Consider the following 15830-nt stretch of genomic DNA (forward strand, 5'->3'; position numbering starts at 1 on the left):
ACACAGCTGTTTGGCCGATATTTAATGTTGTCTTAAGTATAGTCTTAAGCTGTCACAAACAAATCGGAGGGTGGTATTAGAATCTCAAAACATTATTTAAGACAGTCTTAAATATAAGAATCGACTATAAATATCAGTCTTAGAATCAGATAATCAATGTATGCAAAGTTCGAGGGAAGAATTAAAAGTAGGTTCTTAAAAAATTCGACGGTACGATTATCGCGAGATCGCGTTCTGTTGCTTTTATCAACGAACGATTATCACAAGCTCAAGGTCGCATGATCGTCCGCACGAGTTCGACGGCCTCGGCTGGCCGCCGTTTCATTTCTCGAAGAGGATTACTGCACGGTCTCGTTGTTTCGGCGCACTTTGCAACGGAGTCGAAGGAACTGGTGAGTAACTGGCGAAAGCGCCTACACGGCCTTTCTCTTCGACTACGGATTATCGATGGCGCACGAGTGCCTCGCTTTATTCAATCATTGTCAATTCGACGAGGTACGACTAAACGACGTTATTTCCTTCCGTGTTTAGCGTTGCGTAGAAATTATATAAACCAAAATTGAAAGCCGATTGGAAATTAAATAGCGATTTTTATAACCTCGAACAAGAATTACGCAAATTCTCTTCCGTGTAAAAATCAATATTCTCGATTACGATCATCGCATACTTTCTAATCTTAATTTATATAATATAAAATAAAAATTTCAGTATCTTGTCTCTAAAAAATGTTAGTGCTTGTTAATTGGACATCTCTTGAAATTTCTATTTAACCTCGAAATACTACTTATATTTTTCTTACTTAACACTAGTCTGAATGAAAATTCACCCACATAATTAAAAATGTTTTGCTCTATTTTATAAGGTGCAAAAAATATTATAACTGAACTAATACTGTTTAATGTAAAAAGAAATAAAATTTAATGTTAATCAGTCCTATTAAATGTTATTTAAGCAAAATTTTAATAACAAAACTGTATTAAATTTAAAATTATTAGTAAGTGGCTCAAATAAATTACAAAGGTTAAATAATAAAGAGCATACAGCCACGACAAAGGATGTAAATAAGTTGTATATTTTTAAAAAATTTTCAAATAAATAAGTAGAAGTTTCGGTCAAGATTTGAGCAGAAAGGATAAAGGTAATATATTTTGGTTAAATTAATTCTTTCTGTAAGCAGAAAGAATAAAGGTAATATATTTTGGTTAAATTAATCTATTTGGTTAAATTATTCTTTCTTTGTATTTTTGTTTTATAATAGAACTGGGTAAGGCGTGCCTTGTCATGAAGGTTGCATCGTTTTTTAAGAATAATGACAAACAGTTTTAATACAGTTGACACAAAACTCTTGCTCTTATTTTTATTTTTATATTATTGCGAAGAAAAACAAAGTTATGTAATTTTCAACGAACTCTTGCGTTTGCTAATATCATGTAATTTTTAGTCTATTTATTACTACTTTAACTTTTGACTTGTGTTTTAGTTATAAGTTTTTAATGTCATTTTTTATTGTACTGAGGATGGTCAAATCTTGACCGAAACTTCTACTTATTTATTTGAAAATTTTTTAAAAATATACAACCTATTTATATCCTTTGTCGTGACTGAAAACTGTATTAAACTTGAGTTAGCACTTGAATGAAAATTCATCCACAGCATTTCAAAATTAAAAATTATTTTAAAAAATTGTTATTACTAAAACAAATAATAGATAAAAATTGCATTCGTTTTTATACGGAATACTATTTAAAAAAAATGCCTTTTAATTTACATAGAAACGTTGATTATCGCGGAAGAATTCTGCGGGTCAAGGAGATCGATTTTGTTATCAGACACCATTTTCAGTTTAGTTTCACCGTTGGAAAATTGAATAATTTTTTATTCGCATCTGATTGTAGCTAAAAATTTAATTAACTATTCAAACAATTTGGAAATAATTAATTTATTTAAAAGAATTCTCGGTCGCTCTCCAATTATCTCGCTTCTACAACCGGCACACTAACAAACCGAATATATTTTTTCGAAGCAGTTTACGACAAATCAACGTGCATGTATATCACTGTTAGCACGAGCCTCAGATAAGATTATGCATACAAGTTCTTTTTCCTTTCCCTCCCCCATTCGTACATACTTATCAGTCGAAGTTGCGTATTCGGCTATCCTGGAAATTTTTAACAAAGATTACTTTGATTAACTTACGACAGAAAAAATAAGAACAATGGTTAAAAGATCGTTATAGAAAGGTAAATAAAACACTTCCGAGTTTACAAGGATTTATATATAGAAAGAATGATTTTGTTGAAGTATCTAAAAATTTATATAGCAGCAGATTTAAAATAAAAATTTTGTTAAATCATCAAAATAATTACATAGAAATCTCAAACAATGCTGCAAAAATTTTTGGCATTCTAGCAATTAATTATTTTGATAATTATAACAAAATTATTTTCAGATCTGTATATAATAGCTAAATTTTTAAATATTTCAGCGAGCACCTTCCATGTAAAAAGACAAAAATAAATGTGTCAGTGTACACAGTGTATGCATCTCTTTAATGTTAATTAATTAAAGCAATTAACGAAAAAGAAAGAGATCAAACTTGAGAGAAATAAATTGTCGAAGACGGGACCTGACGAGAGAAATTTCGCGAAGTACTTAAAGAATACTAGTCGTTATTTCAAAGGGGGAACACTTCTTTAAAAAATAGTGTTCTAAATTGAACACGAGGACACGTAAAGTCATAAGACGGTATCTTGTATAATTGTCACGTATGGAGGGAAAATAACTTTAATCTGAGCGTAACCACTCGCTCGGGGAGTCGAAGTTTCGAAGCTATGCCCGAAGCGTGACGATGCGTACGCTCGATAAGCTCGCCCCTATTCGACTAACTCCTAGCCTGACCCAAGCCAGGAAGGAAAAATCTCTTTTTCTCGTGTCGCCCGTTTGTGTTCGTGTCGGAACCAACTCGATCACTTTTGCTCGGGTCTCTCCACCGCCCGCCGATATAGCGGGCGAAAACGCGATAATAAAAAAGAGAAATCAAGCGCAATTCTTGTGTAATAATTTATAAGTCGCGTTCTACACGCGGGATATATCACGTGTAATATTTTAGCGCCGAGCAGAAATTATTGCGTCGTCGCGATACAGATTATATCGCGGACGAAAAATTATATTTTTATTTATTAACCTGAAAATAATTACTTAATTTTCTTTACGTAAACAACTTGAGATGTTTCTTTCACTCCAATTAAAAGTTGCTATTATTAATTTTACGTATTCTATATTATTGTTTTACAAGTTAATGGTATTTGAGATTAATATGTTATATAGATTTATTTTTTATTTATATTATTTTTTCTATAAAAAAGTAAAGAGAAATAAAACAAATGTAGGATTTTTCGATATCATTAAAAAAAACTACTTGAATGAGCTTTATTTTCTTACTGTTGGAGTGTAAAAATTACTCCAAATCAAGCATCTTCTAATCGTGCATAATGAAATCAATTTCGGCTCTTTAATATTCTGTGCAACTTTTAATTGTTTCAAACTAAATATAATTAATTTTGTAATTACTATTATATCAATACTTTGAAACAAAGAGATGGTCCGTGATATAATTATGATAATGTCAAGATTGAGATTCATAAAGATTAAGAGAAGAACATAGAGGAGATCGGGGCTAATACTCATTTTTTAGTTTTTACAGACGAAATTAAGAGACTTATCGAAAAAATGAATTCTACACCAGTTACTATATACATTTGACTACCTAATAATATTTTAATAATAAAGAGAAACTGATAACTAATATGAAAAAATTGCATTTTTCTAATGCATTCGATTTGATTCAACTTATAATTTGACTAAGATTATTATAAAGCTTAAAATAAAGATTAATGTATTTTAAGCTACATCTTTGGCTACATATTAATAAAACTTTTATAAAAATATATTTTAAATACAAACATTCGCTTCAGGGCAAAAAAACAATGCTTCTTTTTGCAAAATTTGTCCATTTCGTGCAAAAATACGTCGAATGAGTCTAGTTTTTGAGATTGGACATGAAAGAACTAAATTTATAACATTTGCCACTGAGGAAAATCTCTTTAAAGGAATAAAATTTTGAGTAAGAACTATAAGAGTCGTCACTAAAAAATAAATGAATCATACAGTTCCACACATGATGTGATTAGTCTACTAAACCATCCGTTTATTTTTTAAAAACAATAACACGATAACAAAGACACATAAACAAAAAAAATCTGTTGAACTTTATTAAGTAAGAACTACACTTACTATCTAAGTAGAAATTAAATATCTCAGACAATCATATACGATTGTAAAACAAAAACTTTAAGAATAAAAATATTTACTTAGGTATACGATTTTTTTTTAATTCTGGCATAACTTCTATCACAAATACTCGTATGTTCGCAACAAGATGTTACAGCAGACTGAGCGGCAGTCGCTGCTGCTCAGACACGTTTACGCGTGTCTCGCGTGTTTTGTTTTTTATGTGATCTCGATTATTCTACCCCCCTATTGTCAACTAACCCCGGTTTCTCCTACATATTTAGGATGTTTACTATAAATAGGTGAGATCTTTTTTCTAGTGGTATGAAATAAGTCTGATGTTTAGTTAAAACTGTTACATAATCGACGATGCAGAGATACACGGGAGAGATTAGAGGGCGGAAAATAGGTCAACGTACTAACGGCGTTACTACAGTGGGAACCCTGCGGCTACGATAATGAGAAAAGGAACACGGCGCCATCGTCTCCTTCTTACACCTCCCTCCTCTCTATCTTTTCACTTCATTTTCCCCTCTTTCCACGTTTCACGCATGACTCGCACCTGATATTAAACGCGCAAAGTGGAAAATAACCTAACTCTTTCGCAAAATGAATTTATTAAAATATTCTATTTATAGAATTCTATAAAGGATGACAAGTACATCTCGTGTACAATTTTTCAAAAACGAAATATCTATTTCATATATTTACAGTTCCAAAACTAAAAGCGAGAGTAAAACCAATGCGAAAAAAATAATTTAGCTGCTGAAATGTTCACAAATTTAAATAGATACAAATCTAAAAATATTGTTGAGCCATTCAAATAATTACGTGAAAAATTCAAGCATGATGAGCAATACTGCCAAAAGTAGCTGTCTTTAGATCCAACATTGCGAACGTATAAAGTCTTAAAAAAAAAACAGACGACACGCGTGTTTGCATATAGTAAATATAGCGCGCAGTTTTGAAGAGAGAAAATAAATGTGAAAGAAAGATCAGCAGATCTGAAAAAGCAGACTTTGTTTCCTCACGTATAATCTTAGACTCTCGTATGTCTCGACAGCCGCATAAAAAGCTTCATTCAAATTATGCGCCTCTTAATTTCACTGAATAAAAAAAAAAAGCACAACCGTGTACGCGACGCCAAGAAACCGTGTGATTTACGCAAGTATGCGTCGGGAGTCGCGGAGAGGGGAATCACGCGTAATTTCCACAAAAACGAGTCCTCCGACGTTCGATTATCCACCCCCTAATTTCGTTCAATTACCTTATATCCTCGCAATTTGCCACTAGTGTGCGAATCGATATTAGTATATACGGCTGCGAGAGTCCGGGGGTAGGGGGTAGGGGATAGGCGGTAGGGGTTAGGGGGAAGGGGGGAGGACATTAAATAGAGAAAGTGCCGCAAAGGTCCCCGTCCTCTTGGCGCCCTATCGCCGTGCACGATAATGAGAGCAGAAGGGCGGCGCCAGCACACTCTTTTCCCCGTCCGTTGATTTGCACATCCGCGTTTTCTACCTACCTACCGCCGCGTACGCCCGACATATTCCGCACGCATGAAATTGAACAAACGCGAAAGCTCGTTAGCCGAGTGCGAGAACGCACTCGCCGCGGATGTCGAGGATTTAATTTCATCGACCGTCATTACGGGATTGAGCGTGGAAAAAGACGCGATACCGTACGCGAAAAATCAGTTTGTTCCGCGACGAGGCGGATTTCTCGTGAAAAATTTTATGTAATTTACTCTAATTCGAGAAATAATATTAAGACAGATTATTAATAAATAAATAATAGTTAAGAGTAGAATAAAATTGTAAAGACAGACACAATAATAACTATTAACGCATTTATTATACTAAAGAAATTAATTGCAACACGCTTATTATTTATTTGTGGAATGTGCATACTGAAAATATTCTCTAATAAAAGCAAATTAATTTCTTGCACAGTTAGTATTCAACTCTGGACCAAAATATAGAGAGACCAAACACAAACTGTAAAGTCTATTAAAGTGATATTTGGAAAGGGAAACATTATGTTCAAAAGTATGCGTTTTCCCTCTCGTGTTTCATAAATGTTTAATTTTGTTTCACATATTTTTAATTCGTATCTATATTTCCGTTTATTAAACGTAATACATAATCATTTTCTTCTATTTCCCTGAATATAAGAGATCCTTTATAAAATATAAAACACCATGAAATTTTATATTTCAAAAATATTAGTATTTTATTTGTTATATTTTACTTTTTCTTCTATATTCTATCAATTTACTTAGATAATACAAAAATTAAAAAATTTTAATCAACTTTTATGTACATACGTTTTTTTTTATTAAAAAATTGTCCAAATAATATCATTAACCCTCCGTCAGCAATCGGGATCTTTTTTGGCACAAGCGAAATTTTCACGCTTTCAAGATTTCAAAATAAATAAAGGAGAGCCAAGTCCGATTTTTCTTCCTAAAATATATTATCAAAAACTAGTTACGTAACAGAGATATTAAAAAGTAAACATGAATTTTTTCACATTTTTTTTAAGATTTAGAACAGTAAAAAAACTTGGACAAAAAAAAATATTGTAGACGAAGGAAATAAAAATATGATTGCAAATGGAGGATTAATATATCATATTTTCATAGTGCTTTCAATTATTTTATTAAAATCTCTTCTGTTTAGACTAAAGTTTGTAGAACACTTGTCAGAAAGTAAAAAACATAACATATTTATTAGATTTAATTTTTTTCTTGCATAAATAAAATCACCACGCTACTATTTATTACTTTTTACCAAGCTAGTGAAATATTTTTTGTCGTTTTTTTATTCATGCGTATAAGTTATTCCAATAAATTTCAAATGACTGATCCTACAATTAATATCTATCATATAATACGACGTCAAGTATATGTATTAATAAATATAAGTATGCGTGCATCCTTGTAAAGACCATAAATCGATTGTTGATTACATACATTCCAAAATTGAATTAATATTAATCTTAATCTATTCCAGCCTATTCACTTCATGATAATAAATCTGTGAGATGTTATATATTCATGTAGTTGTAAATAAATATATACATACATTTAAATACATCTCAAATTAATTTGACGCAACTTACACAAATTTATTGCCCCAAATGAAAGATAATTTAGCACTCATCGACCAGACGCGCAGCAGCAAAATACTATAATACAAACCGACTGTGTTGAACAAAATGAAAATAAATGCATCACAGAAGTGACCAAAAAAATTAACAATAAATCAGCAATAAATAATTACCGGTCGCGTAAAATAATTTTACTATTTTCAAAAAAATTCTTTTCTTCGGTATAAGCTCTATAAAATTCAGTAAATAAAAATCTAATTTATGTATCAAGCATAAATCACATAAAAAACAAACAAATAATTACTCCATCGTTGCTCCGTTGATGCTTTCCGGGTCGGCTCCTCCTCTCAGATGTCTTTATTGCACTCCCACAGCATTCGCAAAAACACGGATTAATTACAAGTCTGTGCGTGCGCTAATTATATCAGATCGCGCAGCACTTTGTGCGGCACTCCCAACGCTCGACGATAGTCGCACGCGACGCGTATCTTATCTTACAAAAGAAACAGGATCACACGAAAGGTACGATCACCTCGACATCCGCGTCCCCGTAAATAGATAAATCTCAAACGGAATAAGTTACTGAAAAATTACACGGCGCTCGGTCTTAATACTTTATGCAATACAATGCGACTCATAAAATCGAGTTAACGATTTTAATAAGAGGCCGTTCGACAAATTATTTCGAGATTTAGTATCGCACGCGCGATACACTGAAAAGAAATCTAGTAAAATCTGGATAGCTAATAAATGTAAATAGCTAATAAAACCATTAACTTCTTGATAATATAATTAGAAAACTAAAATAATATTTATATCTATTTCTATTAATATAAATTAACTTCAATTTCGATTTAATTTACTCTTTACCTTTTTATAATTCTTTATAGAAGTAGAGAAAGATAAAAAGTAAGTCAAACCAGAATTAAAATTATTCCTCTACAGTTTGATTGAAATATAATAGACATTAGAAATATAATAAAATTTAGCGTTTAGTTGATTTGATTATACTAATTGAACACACACACACACACACACACACACACATTTGATTGTAATTATTTTATCAAAGCTTTAATGACTATCATTTCAAGTTTGATTATTATAATTTCCTTCAATATACATTTCGAACGTGTAAACTCCGCAGACACGCGTTATTAACAACAGTCGACGTGTGCCATATTTTTCCGTTACTTGAGAATTACTCGAGCAAACGATTCGCGCGCTGCTCTGACGTTTCAATACGGAAATGATAGGCGAGCTACATTTATACCACTTCATAGAATCGATCAATTGCACGAGGTACATTCGCCTCAATGAACAAACGTTACCTCGATAAGACTTGAGATGAGATAAACGCGAAAAAGTTAATCAATCCAATCATCATTGAGTTTACGAAATAATTGCGAAATAATTTGATAATGAGATGTATTATTATCATCATGATATAAGTGTTCATGACATTATCGCTACAATACAGTTGAAAAATTTATATTTAATTTTCACACATTTCACGCGTTCCAAACGATCCATTCAAATCTTTGTGTTAATTTAATACAATTAAGATAAATAGATTAGAAGGTAACACAAATGTTATGTGAAAAGTTAACACGAAAACGTAACACTGACACAATTAAACAACCATATTTCTTCATTAAAAATTAAAATTAACATTTATAATTGTTTTTACATTTGTTCACTTATATTCATAAATGATATTATTTTACTTCTAAGAAATGTTGAATATCAATTTAACATAAAATATTCAAATAACACATTATGTTTAAATTAACATTCAAATATACTAAAAATTCGACGCAAAACTTGAACAAGAACTTGAGTGAATCGTTTCTAATACAAATACAACACATTTCTTTATCGTACACGTTAACATTATCACGAAACATTATCAATATGTTTCATATAATGTTATGTAATAGAGATTAATTGCAGAATCAATCATTCGAAATTTATTGACATAATTTATTGAAGTAAATAATATTTTCAATATTGTTTATTGAAATAAGCATAGAGAATAACTAATGCCGCCGCGCGTACGCTCATATTTATCTAGACGTCTGATGTCGTATTATATGATAGATATTAATTGAAAAATCAGTCATTTAAATTTTATCGAAATAACTTATAAGCAGGAATACAAAACGACAGGAAATATATCGCGCCTTGTTGCTCTCATAGAGGGGATTATGCATGATAATGCATCGTCACGCGGCTTGCCCCACCACCTGCTCGCTTGCCACAGCTCAAATCACACAAAAACATCAAGGTAACCGCGTAATATAAACAACAAGCTTTAACATCGTGCCGAGTCTCTTACCAGCCAAACACAGCCGTTACGAAATAATTGATGTGTGGTAATGAGAGGTACATGGATTTACTTGGCTCCTCGAACGTACCATTATCAATAGACGTTACGCTTCGTATTATAAATTCGCCAATTGCAAAGTGATTAATTCCGCTTAAAATTTGGGAAACTAGTGGAGATATCGTTACGTAAATCTTGATTTGACAAATGCTGTAATTTGATTCGTAAGTATATAGTGAACACGGAAAGTATTAATACAGGTTAGATATGGAAAAATCTTATTTTTAGAAAGTAAAATATTAATTGTAATCTATTAACAAAGAATGAAATAAATTGCATATTTTTCCTTAAAAAATGTAATACATTAAGATACATTATCTTAAAATTAAAAGAAACTTTTTATTTAGATGTACGAAAAGTATTTGTACAGTTCAGAGCTTCTACAATCTCGATTTGAACATGCCATGATTATTTTTGCGAAGCTTGTTTGTTTAATTATGTAATTCTTTATATGATAAAATTTAGATATTTAATTAATTAGTCCACTTACAAAAATATCATCAGTATTCATTTAGATTAGAATATACTTTTGAAATGCAAAAGAACTTATATAAGTTGATATAATATATAATTTATTTTTATCATTTTTCTTAATTTTAAAAGAAGGAATTTTTATAGGAACAAACCTTATATTAATTCTCTCTAAATACAAATCAAATATTATTATTTCTTGAAATATCGTGATTGCGACAATCATCAGGAGACAACAAATGATAATATGTCAAAGATTATTAGTAAAATTAATTATCTCCAATAACTGTGAATCATAAACATGTCGGCAGTTATTTATCGAAAAGTAAATATTTATCACCATTTTTGCATTTAAAATAGAAGCGATATAGAATGGATATTATAAATTAATTGCTTTATTATAATATTTATGGGAAATAAATATTTCCTTAACGATGCTTAGAATCAAGTACAATATATTCACATCGCACTTGAAATTTATTGCCGGTTAAAATATAATTTTTCCATTATTGTAACTCTTTCTTTCTTTTCCGATAAAAAAAATGTGTAATCAAATATAAATCAAATAATTCAAATAAAACTGCTGTCATGTATAAACTGTATTTATAAGCAGTATATTTCGTGTACTTTAAATATTGATAATATAATATAAATAAAGTCACAGACATAATGAAAATAATAGCCTGTTAAATGGAATTTATTTTAGAGATATTATTTCCGTATCAATACACAAAATGCATGATTCTTTTCGGATGTAACTGACATAAATTCATATGCGCTTAATTATAAAAAATTAATTATATTACAAGCAATTATAAATTACAAACAATCACTTTTAATTAATTCCTTATCATTAAGCACATATAAAATTTATGCAATTGCTTATAAATCACTCCTTATCATGAAATTTGTATTTATGACGTCTTCACTCGAAAAAGAATCGAGCACTTTCAATATAAATATGAAAACAGTATCTAAAGTATATGCTGCTTAAAAAAATCGATTATTTTTATCACGATTAGATGAGTACCTACTAATTTATTTATGGATTAAATTATTGTTACTTTATTAGCATATATTGAAAAAGATTTGTTAAATTGTTGGACATAAACAATATTTTTTAATTATTACCTTCTTTAAATTATCTTTTTAATAGTTGTTTGTCTCAAAATATATTGGGTATCAAGAAATAATAAATTCAAGAGATAAAAATTTCTTAAGTTTGTTTTAAAATATAAAGGGTGTCCAGAAATTCGAGAATATTATTACAGTATGAAACTTCGTGAAAAATTAAATCGAAAAATCCTCTACCATTTTGCAATTTTCGCAATAGTTAACAAGATATTAATTATTAAATATCGCCGAATATTGGTCTTCAATAATTTTTTACTCAAGTATTATCAACTTTATGGAAAAACAGTAAGAGACAAAAATTGTTTATTTTCTTCTCATAGAGCTCTAAAAATTTTTTCAGAATTTTTTATTAACTTTTCAGTACCAACTGCTTTTCAGAAAACGCGTTAATATTAAAATATGAATTAAAAATGTTTATGCTATTGTAATTATATAAGCCTCATAATTTGTAATTATGCTAAATTAAGGTATTGATAATTTTTAGACTTTGCCGAATTATTAAAAATTTAAAAATGCTTCCGTGTAAATAACAAATTTATTCTTCAGCGAATTTTAGACGAGTTAACAGAAATTTGCTTCCGAACAATGCTATTGCAATAAAATATTTTATTTTAATACTTTAAATGTGCGAAGAGCGCATTTAATTAATGTTTTTAGCAGAACAGTAGGTTATTTCAATTTTTAACCATAATCTTGTTAACTAAATGCGTTTTTATTATCGAACATTGTAATACAATTTCTAAAAATAATCAGTAATTATATTAGCCCGAAAATGGCAAAAATACGTGAATAATAATTCTTTGAAAGAATACAAAAAAAAACATGGAGATATATCGTAAATTTTCATTGCATAGCGCATATATTGCATACAAAATAATTATCAATCATAATTAATTAACATTTCGATTTCGATCAACATTTAACCGATTCATTGCCGCGAAAAATCGATTCACATCGTGCTTAAGCGAGAGTCGTCTCGAACTTCCTTCGAAGCGAAACGATGATCGCACGATGGTGAAAGGAATTCCACGCCTGCAATTCTTATTGACAGACACGTCATTCGAAACGGTTCTTTCGGCGGAATCGCGAATAGAACTCTTTCGAACTTGCCTCGTTATTGAGTTATTATTGTCATCGACCGGATTTGTTCGACCCAACTTTCTCTTTGTTTTGTCATGACGATTTGGTGAGGATTCAATACAATTTAACTTACTCAATATTAGAAAAATTAAAAGCCCGTCGGACAAAAATCTTTATATACTGACTTCATTAAATCTAAATATTTAAATCTCAGTAATACCATTTAATATTTATAGTAATATCATTATATATCAATTCAGATTAAATTAGTTAAATTAATTATCGAAAACAATTGATAACAGTTCTCGCCAATAATCATATACGAATAATCTAACACGATATAATTATCAAATCTATTAATATTAAACAGAAGCACTATAAAATTGAGATTGAACGATTTTTTTTACAATAGCGAAAAATACTTTGTCCGTAATATTTTTTTAATCGATTTAGAACCGATTGCACGTAAATAGAGCTGTATGTCATATATGTGTCCAGGGTTAACAGGAAAACATATGGTACCTATGGTTGTAAATTAGTCTGGCATGGTGATATTCCGGTGTGAATTTCCAACATGGAGGCGTGCAAACAGCAAAATTATTATTCCTGCAGCTGTGCGGTTATTAATTACGTTTACATTGAATATAAGTCATCGCATAAGCTATTTTGCGAAATTCGAGGACAATTGTGACGGCGTTATGTGAGTATTGTTTCAAGTGTTGGTTGATATTGCGTGCACATCGTTGCGAGTATCTCGTTGTTAACAACAAAGTTGAACTGACGTACGAAATGTATGTACTTATATATGAATCTGACACTCGGAGATACCGCAATCATCATGAGCTTTATGAGACGATTCATTGAGTCACGAAACATTTTGCATCACTTACATGGAGCATTAAACTTACATATGTACGTACATGAAAGTATTTACACGCATTATCGAAAAAAAATTACAGTCAAATGAGAATGAAAAAAAAACATCAAAGTTGATGTTTTTCTTAAAAAAATAACATATCGATAATACGAAAATGAATTTTCCTTATACACTCTAAATTTAATTTAACTCTCCGTTTGCAATCTGAATCTTTTTGGTCCAGCCCAATTTTTTTACTTTCTATAGATTTTCCAAAAAAGAAAAATTCAGAGTCCCTTTTCAATGTCTTTATTATATTCTTTAAATAGATATTATAAGATATTCTAGATATCTATTTTTGGAGGAGAAACTCCACTCTCCATTACTTCAAAAAAATTTTAAAGTGAAATTTTGCTTGTGTCAAAAGAGGCCCAAATTGCAGACTGAGAGTTAATGTTCCACTATTTGAATTATTAATTATTATTATTATCTTTCAATTCTTTAATTAGCTTTCATTTGTGTATTATATTTTATACTTTTTATGTCCTGCTACATTAAATTAGTTACTTCTTTTGCTACGTTTCTTTCTGCTTTATAAATGCACGATGTTCACCGTGATTTTCGATATGTGAGAGATAATAAATTAAAGGCTGTATGTGTGCTCGACCGCTGCATCGAGGTTGCGCACACGAGTCGCACACTTGCGGGAAATACGCGCGTAAACCAGACACAAGTCGGATATCGACACGAACTGCCCTTCGTTCACTATTTTGCATTTAACAGGGCCGCGCCAAGGACAACAGTTACAAATGCACCAACATAACGCGATGTCGTGCATCACGACGATCGAGGTCGTCATTTTTAAGAATAGTACACCGAAATGTTTGACGAAACCGCAAATGCTAAATATCAAAATGCAATTTGCAAAACTGTCGTTACGAGTAACGGATTTAAATTTATCGTCACTTTTTCACTCAATATTTCAATTTAAATTGCTGTCGCTCTCTCTATGCTATCTCTGTGATATATATATAGAAACAAAAAACGGTTTACCATTCAGCGAAGATAAATTTTAAGAAAAACATTCTTGGAAGATTTCTACTAGTAAAGTAAGATCCCTAAAGCTACAACTTATTTAGTTTGCATGCATTTCGGTTTATCAGCGATAACTGTTATCGACGTTCTTTGAAAAAGCGACAAGAAAAGCTTAGTTGTTATGTACCTCATCGATTTATTGCTCTCTTTTATAGATTATATAATCTCACAGCGCAAAATTATTATAATATATCACATGGTGATAAAGAAATGTAGATATATATTTTTAGGTGAAATATAAAAAATAATATAAAATGTTTTGATGAAGAGATGTGGATACTTTCAGGTAAAATACTCGTACACTGAAAGATATTTATTAAATCTTAATACACATTTTTTTGAATAGTACTAAATATAAAACTTACAATAAAACATTCACTTACAATAAATAAATTTTTACTTACTAAAAAAACGTAAGTTAAATTAAATTAATAGTTTTTGTAATCAAATAAATAATATATTTACATTTAGTAAATATTCGCTTAAAATTCTTTAAACAAATATTCATTAAAATTTAGCATTTTTTTCAGCGTAATAAAAATATTATTAAATATTGTAATATAAAGAGATTTAGATTTTACCTTTCAGGTAAAATGTTAAAAATATTGTAGAATATCGTAATAAAGAGTTCTCAGAAGTGGATATTTTCTAGTTAAATATTAAAAATTTCAATAAAGAGACGTATATAAATACGCTAACATTTCACGTCGCGTTCTCGCGTTAACATCTATCTAGCACAGCTCTTTATCTTCTATCTAAAATTTTACGTTATATACATTCCGTATATAGATAAAAGTGCCCACTGTTAAATCTATAGTATCAAATTTAACCTAATTTAAGTCGCCACTGCCCCTATCAATATATATCATTATTTTATATTAAAACAATGATTAAATTTGATACTATACAGTGTCAACTTGACACACAAATTGACACTGTTTTATAATGTTTAGTAGGAGTAGTGGCGACTTAAATTAGTTTAAATTTTTCCACTATACATTCCACTATATGTTTAACAGTTGATGTATTAGATAGTCGCACTAAACGTTATTTGCACTGAATGCCGTTAGTTTGTTAACTCTTAAACTATACGGCACATCTATATGGCGGGAACGTGCTTTTCACTCTGCGAGAAGCAACTCTCTCCCTCTCTCTTTCTCAGCGCTTCTCTTTATACACATTTTAAATAAAAAATAATAAAATGTATCTTGCACTCTTCCGCTTCGAAAATATATGAAAATAAGTAGAAAATATCAGAGGATGTATCAACGACTATGAAATTAAGCAGCTGCTAATGAATTTGACCAATTAACATTTTAAGCGGGGTAAATAGTACTATCATGATTTTATGTATTACTCCGCTAATTAAGAAAACCTAATTATAAAAATTGAGAATTAATAATTAAAACT

The 15830-nt window shown here is 30.2% G+C and overlaps 1 protein-coding gene across 3 annotated transcripts in view; it reads right to left on the reverse strand.

Moving 5' to 3' along the window:
• LOC108752307 (AF4/FMR2 family member 4) overlaps positions 1-15830 on the reverse strand; it is a 275024-nt gene that overhangs the window by 257986 nt on the left and 1208 nt on the right. The window lies entirely within an intron of this gene.

The sequence above is a fragment of the Trachymyrmex septentrionalis genome, unplaced genomic scaffold (genome assembly GCF_001594115.1).
Source record: "Trachymyrmex septentrionalis isolate Tsep2-gDNA-1 unplaced genomic scaffold, Tsep1.0 scaffold6, whole genome shotgun sequence".
Taxonomy (NCBI): Eukaryota; Metazoa; Arthropoda; class Insecta; order Hymenoptera; family Formicidae; genus Trachymyrmex; species Trachymyrmex septentrionalis.